At 37.1% G+C, this 15,527-nt stretch overlaps 1 protein-coding gene and 1 non-coding gene across 2 annotated transcripts in view; both read right to left on the reverse strand.

Moving 5' to 3' along the window:
* rdgA (retinal degeneration A) overlaps positions 1 to 15,527 on the reverse strand; it is a 734,186-nt gene that overhangs the window by 651,636 nt on the left and 67,023 nt on the right. The gene's annotated exons all lie outside the window — the stretch shown is intronic.
* TRNAY-GUA (transfer RNA tyrosine (anticodon GUA)) lies at positions 2,037 to 2,193 on the reverse strand. Its single transcript has 2 exons — positions 2,157 to 2,193; positions 2,037 to 2,072 (listed from the first exon to the last, which is right to left on the reverse strand). It is a non-coding gene; the product is annotated as a tRNA-Tyr (tRNA).

The following is a 15,527-nucleotide window of genomic DNA, read 5'->3' on the forward strand; positions in this document are numbered from 1 at the left end:
TAGATCGACACCTTTCATCTTTATGTCGACTATATAGCAGCCTCCGACAGCAGATCTCGCCAAACTAAAATTAAATTAACTTCCGTGTTAATGTGTGTTTCTAAAGGTTAGATACTTGCGCAAACAAATAAGCAGTGATTGGTGTGCTTGAGAGATTTTTTAGAATAATCTACGGGCTAATCTTCTTGGACGGTTAGTAACGACTTCGTATGAATCACGAGCTCTATCGGCTATATGACGACATAAGTAAAGTTAAACATATCGATTTACGACAATTGCGTTAGCTAGGCCATGTCGTAAAAATGAGCGATGATGAATCCACTAAAAAGGCGTATAAATACGGGCCACATGGTGGTACGCGCAGAACTGAAAGGCCAAGGCTCCGAGTGAAACACGAAAACAAAAACACGATATTCCAAATTGAGAAAAAAAAAACAATTAATACAGATGAGAGGAAATCATTTCTTAATTCGATATATCAAACCAATGTTCTGTAGAGGGACAACTAAGTGAGCAAAAAAACTCTAGCTAATGGTCTAATGGTTTTAGACTTCAAGTATGTTTGGAAGGCATCCGTTTCAGACAATTTGGAGTTGATTTAGCAATGTCCGTTCGTCTGTCTGTCAGGCTGGCTGGAACGCTCGATAACTCTCCAACGGATAAACCTATTCGCTCCTAAATTTGGCTTTCGTAATAGTTTGTCAAAACTAAGTTTAAGTTCGAATATCGGTCCGCCCTTTCGGTTATCTTCCCCACAATAGTTCAAAACTGTTCGCAAAAATTGTTCGCACGATAACTATCAGAGGCAGTAACCGTAAATTGTCTAACAGATATAGATGAGACTCCAATATGGTCCCTATCGATCCACTCCTTCGGGTACCTCCCACATAAAATTTTGGAAAAGTGCATGTGTAAGTGTGCTCTCGAATCGCTTTGATTTTTTTGTAACAACTTGTATTTGCTGTCCCCTTAACGAAGCTGCAAGACTTTTCAGCTGCAAGTCCATACTTCCTGAGAAAATGGTCCGAAAGCTCTAAAAAGCCTTATGGCATCATGTGTAGTGGTTGGAGCACGCGATAATTCTCGAACGGATCAGCCGATTCGCTCCAAAATGTGGTCTTGGTAATAGTTTTTCAAAACTTAGTTTAACTTTGAAAATGCTCCATATCGGTCTTCTCCTTGGGGTACCTCCCCCACAAAAGTTATTTTTTCTTTTTTTAAGTAGCTGAGGGTATATCTCTGTCGACAAAGCCAACTGATACCTTTTTACTCGTTTTTCTAGATTACTTAGAGAGAATTTCTAACCATTTTATACCATAACACAAAAAAATAGTCGTCGGAGACCCTATAAAGTATATATATATTCCTTCTTAGCAATGAAATTTACGTCAATATAGCAAGATCTGTCTTTCCGTCTGTTGAAATCAAGATACAGCTTTCAATATATAAGATAGAGGCAAATACCATAAAAGGGTACCTCCCGACTGCCGGTGTTTTGATGGTTTTAGTCTCATTTTCCAATCAAAATGGCTGCAGTTTTGTACTTGGTCTTCTTTGGAGTATAAAACATTGACGCAGAGAATGGTCGGTACAGGATATAGGCGCATTTTTCTACCAAAATGGCTTAAATTTGGTATAGAGCCTTCGTTGGGTTAAATTTGGTATAGAGCGTTCGTTACCGCAGAGAATTGTCGGTATAGGTCGACGTTTTTGATATTGCCCCTATAGAATAGTATATATCGAGAAAGCTGCACCTCAAAATTTTTGAAATATATATCATTTCCACGATGTGTTTATTATGGACTGTATTTGCCAACTACCTGCCATGGCATAACCTCATATTTCAAAAACAAGCTTCATTTTAACATAATACACAATTTCAATATAATTGTCGAATGACTTTTCATATGGGTTTTCTGGTTTTTTGCATAGAAGAATAGTAAAATATATGTATGAAAATTCGTCTCCTTCAATATTTTATAAAAATGCAATCTAAATATTTTTTTTAAATGTGTCTAAAAAAATATTTTCATTTCTCCTTCGAGCCGGATTTGAACCAGCGACCTATGGATGTCTGCATAGAAGTTTGTTTGTATTCGTCGCTTTTGAGGGCAACGAATGCGAACCGAATTTTTGATGTTTGAATGCATCCCGAACTACAGTCCACCGCTCTACCAACTGAGCTATCGAAGGCACTTGCGAGCGAGTGATCAACAATTAGTCAAAAATTTATTATTGCGATGAGTGGCTGGCTGTCTGGCTGCTTGGCTATTTATAAAATTTTAAATTTTTGGTGCTTTTAGTTAATTGACCAATATGGAATTCCAGCCATTCATGTACTCGTAGTGTATGTATGTATCTTATATTCAAATTGTATTTATGTTTATTTGTATGTTTACGGCTGAGATAATTAACATACTTGTGGGAACAAATGAAGGCAAAACGGAACACAGTAAAACCAATTGTGTGTAGACACATATTCCTACAATTGAAGCACTCATATGTTTCATACCCACATACATACATATGTATATATATTTTAGCTAGAGTTTTCATTGAATTTTGAGTATAATTGCTAAATGAACAGTTCATATAGAAATAGATTACCACCTATAGATAGGCCTCTTTTATTATAACTTATATAAACCACATAAGAATTAAAAAAATCAATGAAAATAAAAACTGACGAGGATCTGTGGAGAAATCAGTCTTCTTCGCCTTACCCTTGTTCGCCAAGGAGCTAAATTTCTTTCCCTAATAAATTATATGTTTTAAGAAAATATCAAAACAACAACAATGGGATTATTTCAGACTATTTGAAAAACCATATTGTAATAGCAATCCCAATGTTCTATTCGAAAATAAAAACCTCTAAAAATATGTAATTAAATCCAATAATTTGCCTTGATTCATACATCATTTCTTCCCAACCACCTCCTTTTATATCGCAAATTAAAATTCTTTCAAATTCAATTTCCTTTACAGACAACCGACCCTCGCATCGTATTATTAATGCTGTTTAATATGGTTAGAGTAGCACATTATTCCTTCATGATTCTCTGGTTAGTAGCTGCAACAACTACTATTCACTACTACCAATCAACAGCAACAACAAGAACAAGTAAGAAAAGCGTTAAGTTCGGTCGGGCCGAACTTTTTATACCCTCCACCACAAATTTTAGCCATTTCGGTGGATTAATGTGGCCACAACCTTCAAAATACCGAAATTTGGAAGGTACCGTTCTATGGGGGCTATAGGTCCACGCCAACCTATGCCTACAAATTTCTGGGGGAAAGTTTTATACGCCTAAAGAAGACTAAATACCAAATTTCAGCCATATCGGTGTGATAATGAGGCTAAAACGTTCAAAATATCGAAAATCGGGAGATATTGTATTATGAGGGCTATATCAACACGTGGACCTATATAAACATTTTATGGTAGAAATGTTTCTTAGCCTCTGGAAACACAAAATACAAAGTTACAACCGATTCTTTGGTCAAATGGGTCTAATACATTCAAAATCTATTAAAATGACGCGTACTTTATAAGGGGTCTTATATGGGGGCTATACCAAAACGTGGACCTATATAACGCAACTTTGGTAGAAATGTTTTCTGGCCTCTGGAGACACAAAATACCAAATTACAACCAATTCTGTTGTCAAATGAGTCTAATACATTCAAAATATATTAAAATGACGCGTACTTTATATGGGGCCTTATATGGGGGCTATACCAAAACGTGGACCTATATAACCCAACTTTGGTAGGAATATTTTTTGGCCTCTGGGGACACAAAGTACCAAATTACAACCAATTCGGTGGTAAAATGGGCCAAATATCTTAAAAATTCCTTAAAACGACGACGCGTCACGCGTCATTTTGTATGGGGGCTATACGAAAGCGTGGACCTACATAGCCCGCTTTCAATACCAAAAGTCCTACGTAAATATAACACATTTTCCCAAAATTTCATCAACCTACGTCAATCCGTTCGGAAGCTAGAGTGATTTCCACAGACGGACAGACGGACAGACGGACAGACGGACAGACGGACGGACATGGCTATATCGATGTAGAATTGCACGCTGATCAAGAATATATATACTTTGTGGGGTCTACAATGATTATTTCGAGTAGTTACAAACGTAGTGACAAACTTAATATACCCCCATCCTATGGTGGAGGGTATAAAAATCGAATTGCAGATAAGACTTAAGGCCATGTACCCTGAAGCTAGAGATAAGTACGTTTTTATTGCTTCACATTTATGCTACCAACCAAAAATACAGACGACTATTTTTGGTAATTGGTTTATTCGTAAACACTTCAAGACGAGAGACACTGAAAAAACAGAACCATTGGACGGAGGGATAAATTCAACAACTACTTTTGACGCCAAAATTAATTCAATTATTTTGTGCTGCTAATGTTGTTAATAATGGTGTGGGTAATTTTAGGGAGAAAACAGTAATGGAAATTATTCGAATTTAATGCAATCGGATAATAGCCATCATAGGAGCACAAAATAAAACAGAAACAAAGAAAGAGCGAACGTGCTATTTTATTTTTTCTTCAAATACATGATGATATATTAGGGAATTATGACGAAGCGACATATCAAAAGAAGAGATTTAAAATAATTAATAATTAAGAGGACCATGTCTTCTACTAGATAGAAGACCACTTCTATAGGATAGAAGACCATGTCTTCTACGGGATAGAAGACCACGTGTTCTATAGGAAAGATGACCACGTCTTCTATAGGATAGAAGACCACGTCTTCTGTAGGATAGAAGACCACGTCTTCTATAGGATAGAAGAACACGTCTTCAATGGGATTATTTCAGACTATTTGGAAAACCGTATTGTAATAGCAATGTTCTATTCAAAAATAAAAATCTCTAAAAACTACTTTTAAATTTGTAATTAAATCCAAAAATTTGCCTTCGATACATACATCATCATCATACATCTTCCCCGCGCACCTCGTTTCATTTCCCCAAATTAAAATGCTTTCAAATTCGATTTCTTCTACAGACAACCGACCCTCGCATCGTATTATTAATGCTTTAATATCGTCTTCTACAGGATAGAAGATCACGTCTTCTACAGGATAGAAGAACACGTCTTCTATAGGATAGAAGACCACGTCTTCTACAGGATAGAAGACCACGTCTTCTATAGGATAGAAGATCACGTCTTCTACAGGATAGAAGACCACGTCTTCTATAGGATAGAAGACCACGCATTCTATAGGATAGAAGTCCACGTATTCTATAGGATAGAAGACCACGTATTCTATAGGATAGAAGACCGCGTCTTCTATAGGATAGAAGACCATGTCTTCTATAGGATAGAAGACCACGTCTTCTACAGGATAGAAGACCACGTCTTCTACAGGATAGAAGACCACGTCTTCTATAGGATAGAAGACCACGTATTCTATAGGATAGAAGACCATGTCTTCTATAGGATAGAAGACCACGTATTCTATAGGAGAGAAGACCACGTATTCTATAGGATAGAAGACCGCGTCTTCTATAGGATAGAAGACCATGTCTTCTATAGGATAGAAGATCACGTCTTCTACAGGATAGAAGACTACGTATTCTAAAGGATAGAAGACTACGTATTCTATAGGAGAGAAGACCACGTATTCTATAGGATAGAAGACCACGTATTCTATAGAATAGAAGACCGCGTCTTCTATAAGATAGAAGACCATGTCTTCTATAGGATAGAAGACCATGTCTTCTATAGGATAGAAGATCACGTCTTCTACAGGATAGAAGACTACGTATTCTATAGGATAGAAGACCACGTATTCTATAGGATAGAAGACCACGTCTTCTATAGGATAGAAGACCACGTCTTCTATAGGATAGAAGACCACGTCTTCTATAGAATAGAACACCACGTCTTCTATAGGATAGATGACCACGTATTCTATAGGAGAGAAGACCACGTATTCTATAGGATAGAAGACCACGTCTTCTATAGGATAGAAGACCACGTCTTCTATAGGATAGAAGACCAGGTCTTCTATAGGATAGAAGACCACGTCTTCTACAGGATAGAAGACCACGTCTTCTACAGGATAGAATATCACGTCTTCTATAGGATAGAAGACCACGTCTTCTGTAGGATAGAAGACCACGTCTTCTGTAGGATAGAAGACCACGTCTTCTGTAGGATAGAAGACCACGTCTTATATAGGATAGAAGACCACGTCTTCTATAGGATAGAAGACCACGTCTTCTATAGGATAGAAGACCACGTCTTCTATAGGATAGAAGACCACGTCTTCTATAGGATAGAAGACCACGTCTTCTACAGGATAGAAGACCACGTCTTCTACAGGATAGAAGACCACGTCTTCTATAGGATAGAAGACCACGTCTTCTACAGGATAGAAGACCACGTCTTCTATAGGATAGAAGACCACGTATTCTATAGGATAGAAGACCATGTCTTCTATAGGATAGAAGACCACGTCTTCTACAGGATAGAAGACCACGTCTTCTATAGGATAGAAGACCACGTCTTCTATAGGATAGAAGACCACGTCTTCTATAGGATAGAAGACCACGTCTTCTATAGGATAGAAGACCACGTCTTCTATAGGATAGAAGACCACGTCTTCTATAGGATAGAAGACCACGTCTTCTATAGGATAGAAGACCACGTCTTCTATAGGATAGAAGACCACGTCTTCTATAGGATAGAAGACCACGTCTTCTATAGGATAGAAGACCACGTCTTCTATAGGATAGAAGACCACGTCTTCCATAGGATAGAAGACAACGTCTTCTATAGGATAGAAGACAACGTCTTCTCTAGGATAGAAGACCACGTCTTCTATAGGATAGAAGACCACGTCTTCTATAGGATAGAAGACCACGTCTTCTATAGGATAGAAGACCACGTCTTCTATAGGATAGAAGACCACGTCTTCTATAGGATAGAAGACCACGTCTTCTATAGGATAGAAGACCACGTCTTCTATACGATAGAAGACAAGGTCTTCTATAGGATAGAAGACCACGTCTTCTATAGGATAGAAGACCACGTCTTCTATAGGATAGAAGACCACGTCTTCTATAGGATAGAAGACCACGTCTTCTATAGGATAGAAGACCACGTCTTCTATAGGATAGAAGACCAAGTATTCTATAGGATAGAAGACCACGTCTTCTATAGGATAGAAGACAACGTCTGCTATAGGACAGAAGACCACGTCTTCTATAGGATAGAAGACCACGTCTTCTACAGGATAGAAGACCACGTCTTCTATAGGATAGAAGACCACGTCTTCTATAGGATAGAAGACCACGTCTTCTATAGGATAGAAGACCACGTCTTCTATAGGATAGAAGACAACGTCTGCTATAGGATAGAAGACCACGTCTTCTATAGGATAGAAGACAACGTCTGCTATAGGATAGAAGACAACGTCTGCTATAGGATAGAAGACCACGTCTTCTATAGGATAGAAGACCACGTCTTCTATAGGATAGAAGACCACGTCTTCTATAGGATAGAAGACCACGTCTTCTATAGGATAGAAGACCACGTCTTCTATAGGATAGAAGACCACGTCTTCTATAGGATAGAAGACCACGTCTTCTATAGGATAGAAGACCACGTCTTCTATAGGATAGAAGACCACGTCTTCTATAGGATAGAAGACCACGTCTTCTATAGGATAGAAGACAACGTCTGCTATAGGATAGAAGACCACGTCATCTATAGGATAGAAGACCACGTCTTCTATAGGATAGAAGACCACGTCTTCTATAGGATAGAAGACCACGTCTTGTATAGGATAGAAGACCACGTCTTCTATAGTATAGAAGACCACGTCTTCCATAGGATAGGGTAGAAGACTACGTCTTCTATAGGATAGAAGATCAAATCTTCTATAGGATAGAAGATCAAGACTTCTATATGATAGAAGATTGCGTCTTCTATAGGATAGGGTAGAAGCCCACGTCTTCTATAGGATAGAAGACCATGTCTTCTATAGGATAGAAGACCATGTCTTCTATAGGATAGAAGACCATGTCTTCTATAGGATAGAAGACCATGTCTTCTATAGGATAGAAGACCATGTCTTCTATAGGATAGAAGACCATGTCTTCTATAGGATAGAAGACCATGTCTTCTATAGGATAGAAGACCATGTCTTCTATAGGATAGAAGACCATGTCTTCTATAGGATAGAAGACCATGTCTTCTATAGGATAGAAGACCATGTCTTCTATAGGATAGAAGACCATGTCTTCTATAGGATAGAAGACCATGTCTTCTATAGGATAGAAGACCATGTCTTCTATAGGATAGAAGACCATGTCTTCTATAGGATAGAAGACCACGTCTTCTATAGGATAGAAGACCACGTCTTCTATAGGATAGAAGACCACGTCTTCTATAGGATAGAAGACCAAGTATTCTATAGGATAGAAGACCACGTCTTCTATAGGATAGAAGACAACGTCTGCTATAGGATAGAAGACCACGTCTTCTATAGGATAGAAGACAACGTCTGCTATAGGATAGAACACCACGTCTTCTATAGGATAGAAGACAACGTCTGCTATAGGATAGAAGACAACGTCTGCTATAGGATAGAAGACCACGTCTTCTATAGGATAGAAGACCACGTCTTCTATAGGATAAAAGACCACGTCTTCTATAGGATAGAAGACCACGTCTTCTATAGGATAGAAGACCACGTCTTCTATAGGATAGAAGACCACGTCTTCTATAGGATAGAAGACCACGTCTTCTATAGGATAGAAGACCACGTCTTCTATAGGATAGAAGATCACGTCTTCTATAGGATAGAAGATCACGTCTTCTATAGGATAGAAGACAACGTCTGCTATAGGATAGAAGACCACGTCATCTATAGGATAGAAGACCACGTCTTCTATAGGATAGAAGACCACGTCTTCTATAGGATAGAAGACCACGTCTTGTATAGGATAGAAGACCACGTCTTCTATAGTTTAGAAGACCACGTCTTCCATAGGATAGGGTAGAAGACTACGTCTTCTATAGGATAGAAGACCATGTCTTCTATAGGATAGAAGATCAAATCTTCTATAGGATAGAAGATCAAGACTTCTATATGATAGAAGATTGCGTCTTCTATAGGATAGGGTAGAAGCCCACGTCTTCTATAGGATAGAAGACCATGTCTTCTATAGGATAGAAGACCATGTCTTCTATAGGATAGAAGACCATGTCTTCTATAGGATAGAAGACCATGTCTTCTATAGGATAGAAGACCATGTCTTCTATAGGATAGAAGACCATGTCTTCTATAGGATAGAAGACCATGTCTTCTATAGGATAGAAGACCATGTCTTCTATAGGATAGAAGACCATGTCTTCTATAGGATAGAAGACCATGTCTTCTATAGGATAGAGGACCACGTCTTCTGTGTATAGAAGAAGACCATGTCTTCTATACATAGAAGACCATGTCTTCTATACATAGAAGACCATGTCTTCTATACATAGAAGACCATGTCTTCTTCTTCTATGTATAGAAGACATGGTCTTCTATGTATAGAAGACATGGTCTTCTTCTATACACAGAAGACGTGGTCCTCTATCCTATAGAAGACATGGTCTTCTATCCTATAGAAGACATGGTCTTCTATCCTATAGAAGACATGGTCTTCTATCCTATAGAAGACATGGTCTTCTATCCTATAGAAGACATGGTCTTCTATCCTATAGAAGACATGGTCTTCTATCCTATAGAAGACATGGTCTTCTATCCTATAGAAGACATGGTCTTCTATCCTATAGAAGACATGGTCTTCTATCCTATAGAAGACATGGTCTTCTATCCTATAGAAGACATGGTCTTCTATCCTATAGAAGACATGGTCTTCTATCCTATAGAAGACATGGTCTTCTATCCTATAGAAGACATGGTCTTCTATCCTATAGAAGACATGGTCTTCTATCCTATAGAAGACATGGTCTTCTATCCTATAGAAGACATGGTCTTCTATCCTATAGAAGACATGGTCTTCTATCCTATAGAAGACATGGTCTTCTATCCTATAGAAGACATGGTCTTCTATCCTATAGAAGACATGGTCTTCTATCCTATAGAAGACATGGTCTTCTATCCTATAGAAGACATGGTCTTCTATCCTATAGAAGACATGGTCTTCTATCCTATAGAAGACATGGTCTTCTATCCTATAGAAGACATGGTCTTCTATCCTATAGAAGACATGGTCTTCTATCCTATAGAAGACGTGGGCTTCTACCCTATCCTATAGAAGACGCAATCTTCTATCATATAGAAGTCTTGATCTTCTATCCTATAGAAGATTTGATCTTCTATCCTATAGAAGACATGGTCTTCTATCCTATAGAAGACGTAGTCTTCTACCCTATCCTATGGAAGACGTGGTCTTCTATACTATAGAAGACGTGGTCTTCTATCCTATACAAGACGTGGTCTTCTATCCTATAGAAGACGTGGTCTTCTATCCTATAGAAGACGTGGTCTTCTATCCTATAGAAGACGTGGTCTTCTATCCTATAGATGACGTGGTCTTCTATCCTATAGCAGACGTTGTCTTCTATCCTATAGATGACGTGGTCTTCTATCCTATAGCAGACGTTGTCTTCTATCCTATAGAAGACGTGGTCTTCTATCCTATAGAAGACGTGGTCTTCTATCCTATAGAAGACGTGGTCTTCTATCCTATAGAAGACGTGGTCTTCTATCCTATAGAAGACGTGGTCTTCTATCCTATAGAAGACGTGGTCTTCTATCCTATAGAAGACGTGGTCTTCTATCCTATAGAAGACGTGGTCTTCTATCCTATAGAAGACGTGGTCTTCTATCCTATAGAAGACGTGGTCTTCTATCCTATAGCAGACGTTGTCTTCTATCCTATAGCAGACGTTGTCTTCTATCCTATAGAAGACGTGGTCTTCTATCCTATAGCAGACGTTGTCTTCTATCCTATAGAAGACGTGGTCTTCTATCCTATAGCAGACGTTGTCTTCTATCCTATAGAAGACGTGGTCTTCTATCCTATAGAATACTTGGTCTTCTATCCTATAGAAGACGTGGTCTTCTATCCTATAGAAGACGTGGTCTTCTATCCTATAGAAGACGTGGTCTTCTATCCTATAGAAGACGTGGTCTTCTATCCTATAAAAGACCTTGTCTTCTATCGTATAGAAGACGTGGTCTTCTATCCTATAGAAGACGTGGTCTTCTATCCTATAGAAGACGTGGTCTTCTATCCTATAGAAGACGTGGTCTTCTATCCTATAGAAGACGTGGTCTTCTATCCTATAGAAGACGTGGTCTTCTATCCTATAGAAGACGTGGTCTTCTATCCTATAGAAGACGTGGTCTTCTATCCTAGAGAAGACGTTGTCTTCTATCCTATAGAAGACGTTGTCTTCTATCCTATGGAAGACGTGGTCTTCTATCCTATAGAAGACGTGGTCTTCCTATAGAAGACGTGGTCTTCTATCCTATAGAAGACGTGGTCTTCTATCCTATAGAAGACGTGGTCTTCTATCCTATAGAAGACGTGGTCTTCTATCCTATAGAAGACGTGGTCTTCTATCCTATAGAAGACGTGGTCTTCTATCCTATAGAAGACGTGGTCTTCTATCCTATAGAAGACGTGGTCTTCTATCCTATAGAAGACGTGGTCTTCTATCCTGTAGAAGACGTGATCTTCTATCCTATAGAAGACATGGTCTTCTATCCTATAGAATACGTGGTCTTCTATCCTATAGAATACGTGGTCTTCTATCCTATAGAAGACGTGGTCTTCTATCCTATAGAGGACGTGGTCTTCTATCCTATAGAGGACGTGGTCTTCTATCCTGTAGAAGACGTGGTCTTCTATCCTGTAGAAGACGTGGTCTTCTATCCTATAGAAGACGTGGTCTTCTATCCTATAGAAGACGTGGTCTTCTATCCTACAGAAGACGTGGTCTTCTATTCTACAGAAGACGTGATATTCTATCCTGTAGAATACGTGGTCTTCTATCCTACAGAAGACGTGGTCTTCTATCCTATAGTCTTCTATCCTATAGAAGACTTGGTCTTCTATCCTATAGAAGACGTGGTCTTCTATCCTATAGAAGATGTGGCCTTCTTTCCTATGGAAGACGTGGTCTTCTATCCTATAGAAGACGTGGTCTTCTATCCTATAGAAGACGTGGTCTTCTATCCTATAGAAGACGTGGTCTTCTATCCTATAGAAGACGTGGTCTTCTATCCTATAGAAGACGTGGTCTTCTATCCTATAGAAGACGTGGTCTTCTATCCTATAGAAGACGTGGTCGTCTATCCTATAGAAGACGTGGTCTTCTATACTATAGAAGATGTGGCTTTCTATCCTATAGAAGATGTGGTCTTCTATCCTATTGAAGACGTGGTCTTCTATCCTATTGAAGACGTGGTCTTCTATCCTATAGAAGACGTGGTCTTCTATCCTATAGAAGACGTGGTCTTCTTTCCTATATAAGACGTGGTCTTCTTTCCTATATAAGACGTGATATTCTATCCTATAGAAGACGTGGTCTTCTATCCAATAGACGACGTGGTCTTCTTTCCTATATAAGACGTGATATTCTATCCTATAGAAGACGTGGTCTTTTATCCAATAGACGACGTGGTCTTCTATCCTATATAAGACGTGATATTCTATCCTATAGAAGACGTGGTCTTCTATCCAATAGACGACGTGGTCTTCTATCCAATAGAAGACGTTGTCTTCTATCCTATTGAAGACGTTGCCTTCTATCCTATTGAAGACGTTGGTCTTCTATGTATAGAAGACATGGTCTTCTTTGTGTAGAAGACATGGTCTTCTATGTATAGAAGACATGGTCTTCTATGTATAGAAGACATGGTCTTCTATGTATAGAAGACATGGTCTTCTATGTATAGAAGACATGGTCTTCTATGTATAGAAGACATGGTCTTCTATGTATAGAAGACATGGTCTTCTATGTATAGAAGACATGGTCTTCTATGTATATAAAACAAGGTGTCTTCTATGTATATAAAACAAGGTGTCTTCTATATATAGATGACAAGGTCTTCTATATATAAGGCAAGGTTTTCTTGAAGACAGTGTCTTCTTCTATGTATAGTCAGGTTTTACTATTGGCAGAATATAAGGTATTTTATAGTTAGAATACAAGGTATTCTATGGATAGAAGACAAAAATAAATTGAAAATTATTCATTCCACCCTAAGTTCTCTAACCAAATTTTGTTGTGTGTTTTATGTAAAGTATGGCTGAAATATGATGCCACCAACGAAATAAAATCTTAATTTTTGTGTTAAAAAAACTGTCAAACAATCAAGCCATTGACAATGTTCAAAAGTATTGAAGATAAACAAAAGCGAACAAAGAACACCACCGCATAGTCGTCTTAATGGGGAAACTAGATAAAAGTAGCAGCACAACAATGGCTTTGGTTTTCTGTATAAATGTCTGTCACTGAAATGTCGATGACCTTTTAATTGTCGAAAATCTTGAACAGAATAGCTTTGAATCAGATAGACAAGAACTCTTCTAAAGAGGTCAAAGTGTTGGGTTTCCAAGTCAAAAGTAACTTGAAGACAAGGTCTCATGAAGTGCGACAAATAAAGATGTGAATTAGGTAGTAAAGAGGTGATAGTAGAAATCAAGGTCAATACGATAATGTGAGATGATTAAAAAGAAATAGAAAAAGAAAATAGCATTGAAAGGTTGTTGTTGTGGCAGCATGAAACCAACGTACTGGGTTGGCAGTCGCTGGCCGAAACACTATGGTTTCGGGTCAGTCCGTTACGAAAAAACCAGCTGACGTGGGCTTGAGCATTGAAAGGAAGCTTTTGTAGAACTATGTTAAAACAAATTTACTATTAGGGAGCAAAAAAAGAATTGATCTTCTATGGACTGTTTTTTCCAGGACAAAAGATAAGACCGTGTAAAATTCTTGAAAGGAGTTACAATAAGGAAATATTGAATGAAGTTTTTGATGAAGTCGAGAAAGAAGTCTTGTAAAAGTATGGCAAAATCCCACATTATAGGACTTGTAACTGTTTGGCCTTACACATGCCCCCACAAAAGTCTAATTTAATACTTTGTTAAAGACTTCAAAATAGCCACGTCTAAGTCCTTGTAAAAGTCGTCAATGAAGTTAAGTCTAAGTCTTCAAAGAAGTCATGTCTAAAGTCTTTTAAAAATCTTCGATGAAGCCACGTTAAGAACATTGGGAAAGTCTTCACAGAAATCCAGTTTTAAACCTGGTAAAAATCTTCAAATAACCCACCGTACAGGGCTTGTAAAGGTACTTATTAAAGTTTCATCAAAGTCTCTAAGAAATTACACACGTCTACCGTCTTGTAGAAGACTTCAATAAAGCCAAGTCCAACGATTTTTAGAAGTCTTCACAGAAACGCAGTGTAAATGTAGTAAACGATTTCAAAGGAGAGACTTTAAAGGGCTGTTGAAGGTTTTTATTAAGTTATTATTTTGAATTATTATTTTTTTAATTATTAGTTTTTAAATTACTATTTTTTAATTCTTATTTTACTTCGTATTTGTATATTTTTTTAATAATTATTTCTAATAATTATTTTTTATTTATTATTTTTTAACTATTGATTTGAAATTATAATTGTATTATTTTGGAATTATTATTTTTTAATTATTTTTGGTCTAATTATTATTTTTTAATTATAATTATTTCTTAATTATTATTTTAGAATTATTATTCTTGAATTATATTTTTTAATTTTAAATTTTATTATTATTTAATTTTAATGGGATTGAATTATTTTGTTTTTTTTTTTTTTTTAATTATTATTTTAAATTATTATTTTTGAGTTGTTTTTTTAATTATTGTTTTAAAAATTATTTTTTGAATTTTTATTTTTAAAATTTTTTAATTATTATTTAATAATTATTAACTTTAATAATTTGTTAGTTATTATTTTTTGCGCTTTATTTTGTATTAAAAAACTATATTATTATTTTTTAACCCTTTCGGTGCTTATTTTTTGTTTTTGATCTGAAAAATATATTTTCCCAGTTTTATATATACTTAAGCCCACTATATGAATAATCAAACCTAATTTTTTAACATTTTGTTTGGAAAAGTGGTTTTTGGACACTATGCCATATGGCATAGAATGTATTTAAAGGAAGAAAAACGAAACTAAAATATTCAAGTTTTTAATTAAATTTCATCTTATACAAGACCAGGGGGCCTTATAGAAGAGGAAGAGGTCTTCTTATAGAAGAGCAGGACGTCTTCTCATAAAAGAGCAGAAGGTCCTCTCATAGAAGGGCAGGATGTCTTCTCCTGGAAGAGCAAAAGGTCGTCTCATAGAAGGACAGGATATTTTCACATAGAAGAGCAGGACCTTTGCATATAGAAGGGCAGGAGGTCTTCTTATAGAAGAGCAGGAGGTCCTTTTCTTGAAGAGCAGGACGTCTTTTCATAGAACAGCAGGA

Source organism: Musca autumnalis, unplaced genomic scaffold, assembly GCF_047663935.1.
Source record: "Musca autumnalis isolate F117 unplaced genomic scaffold, ASM4766393v1 scaffold_3, whole genome shotgun sequence".
Taxonomy (NCBI): domain Eukaryota; kingdom Metazoa; phylum Arthropoda; class Insecta; order Diptera; family Muscidae; genus Musca; species Musca autumnalis.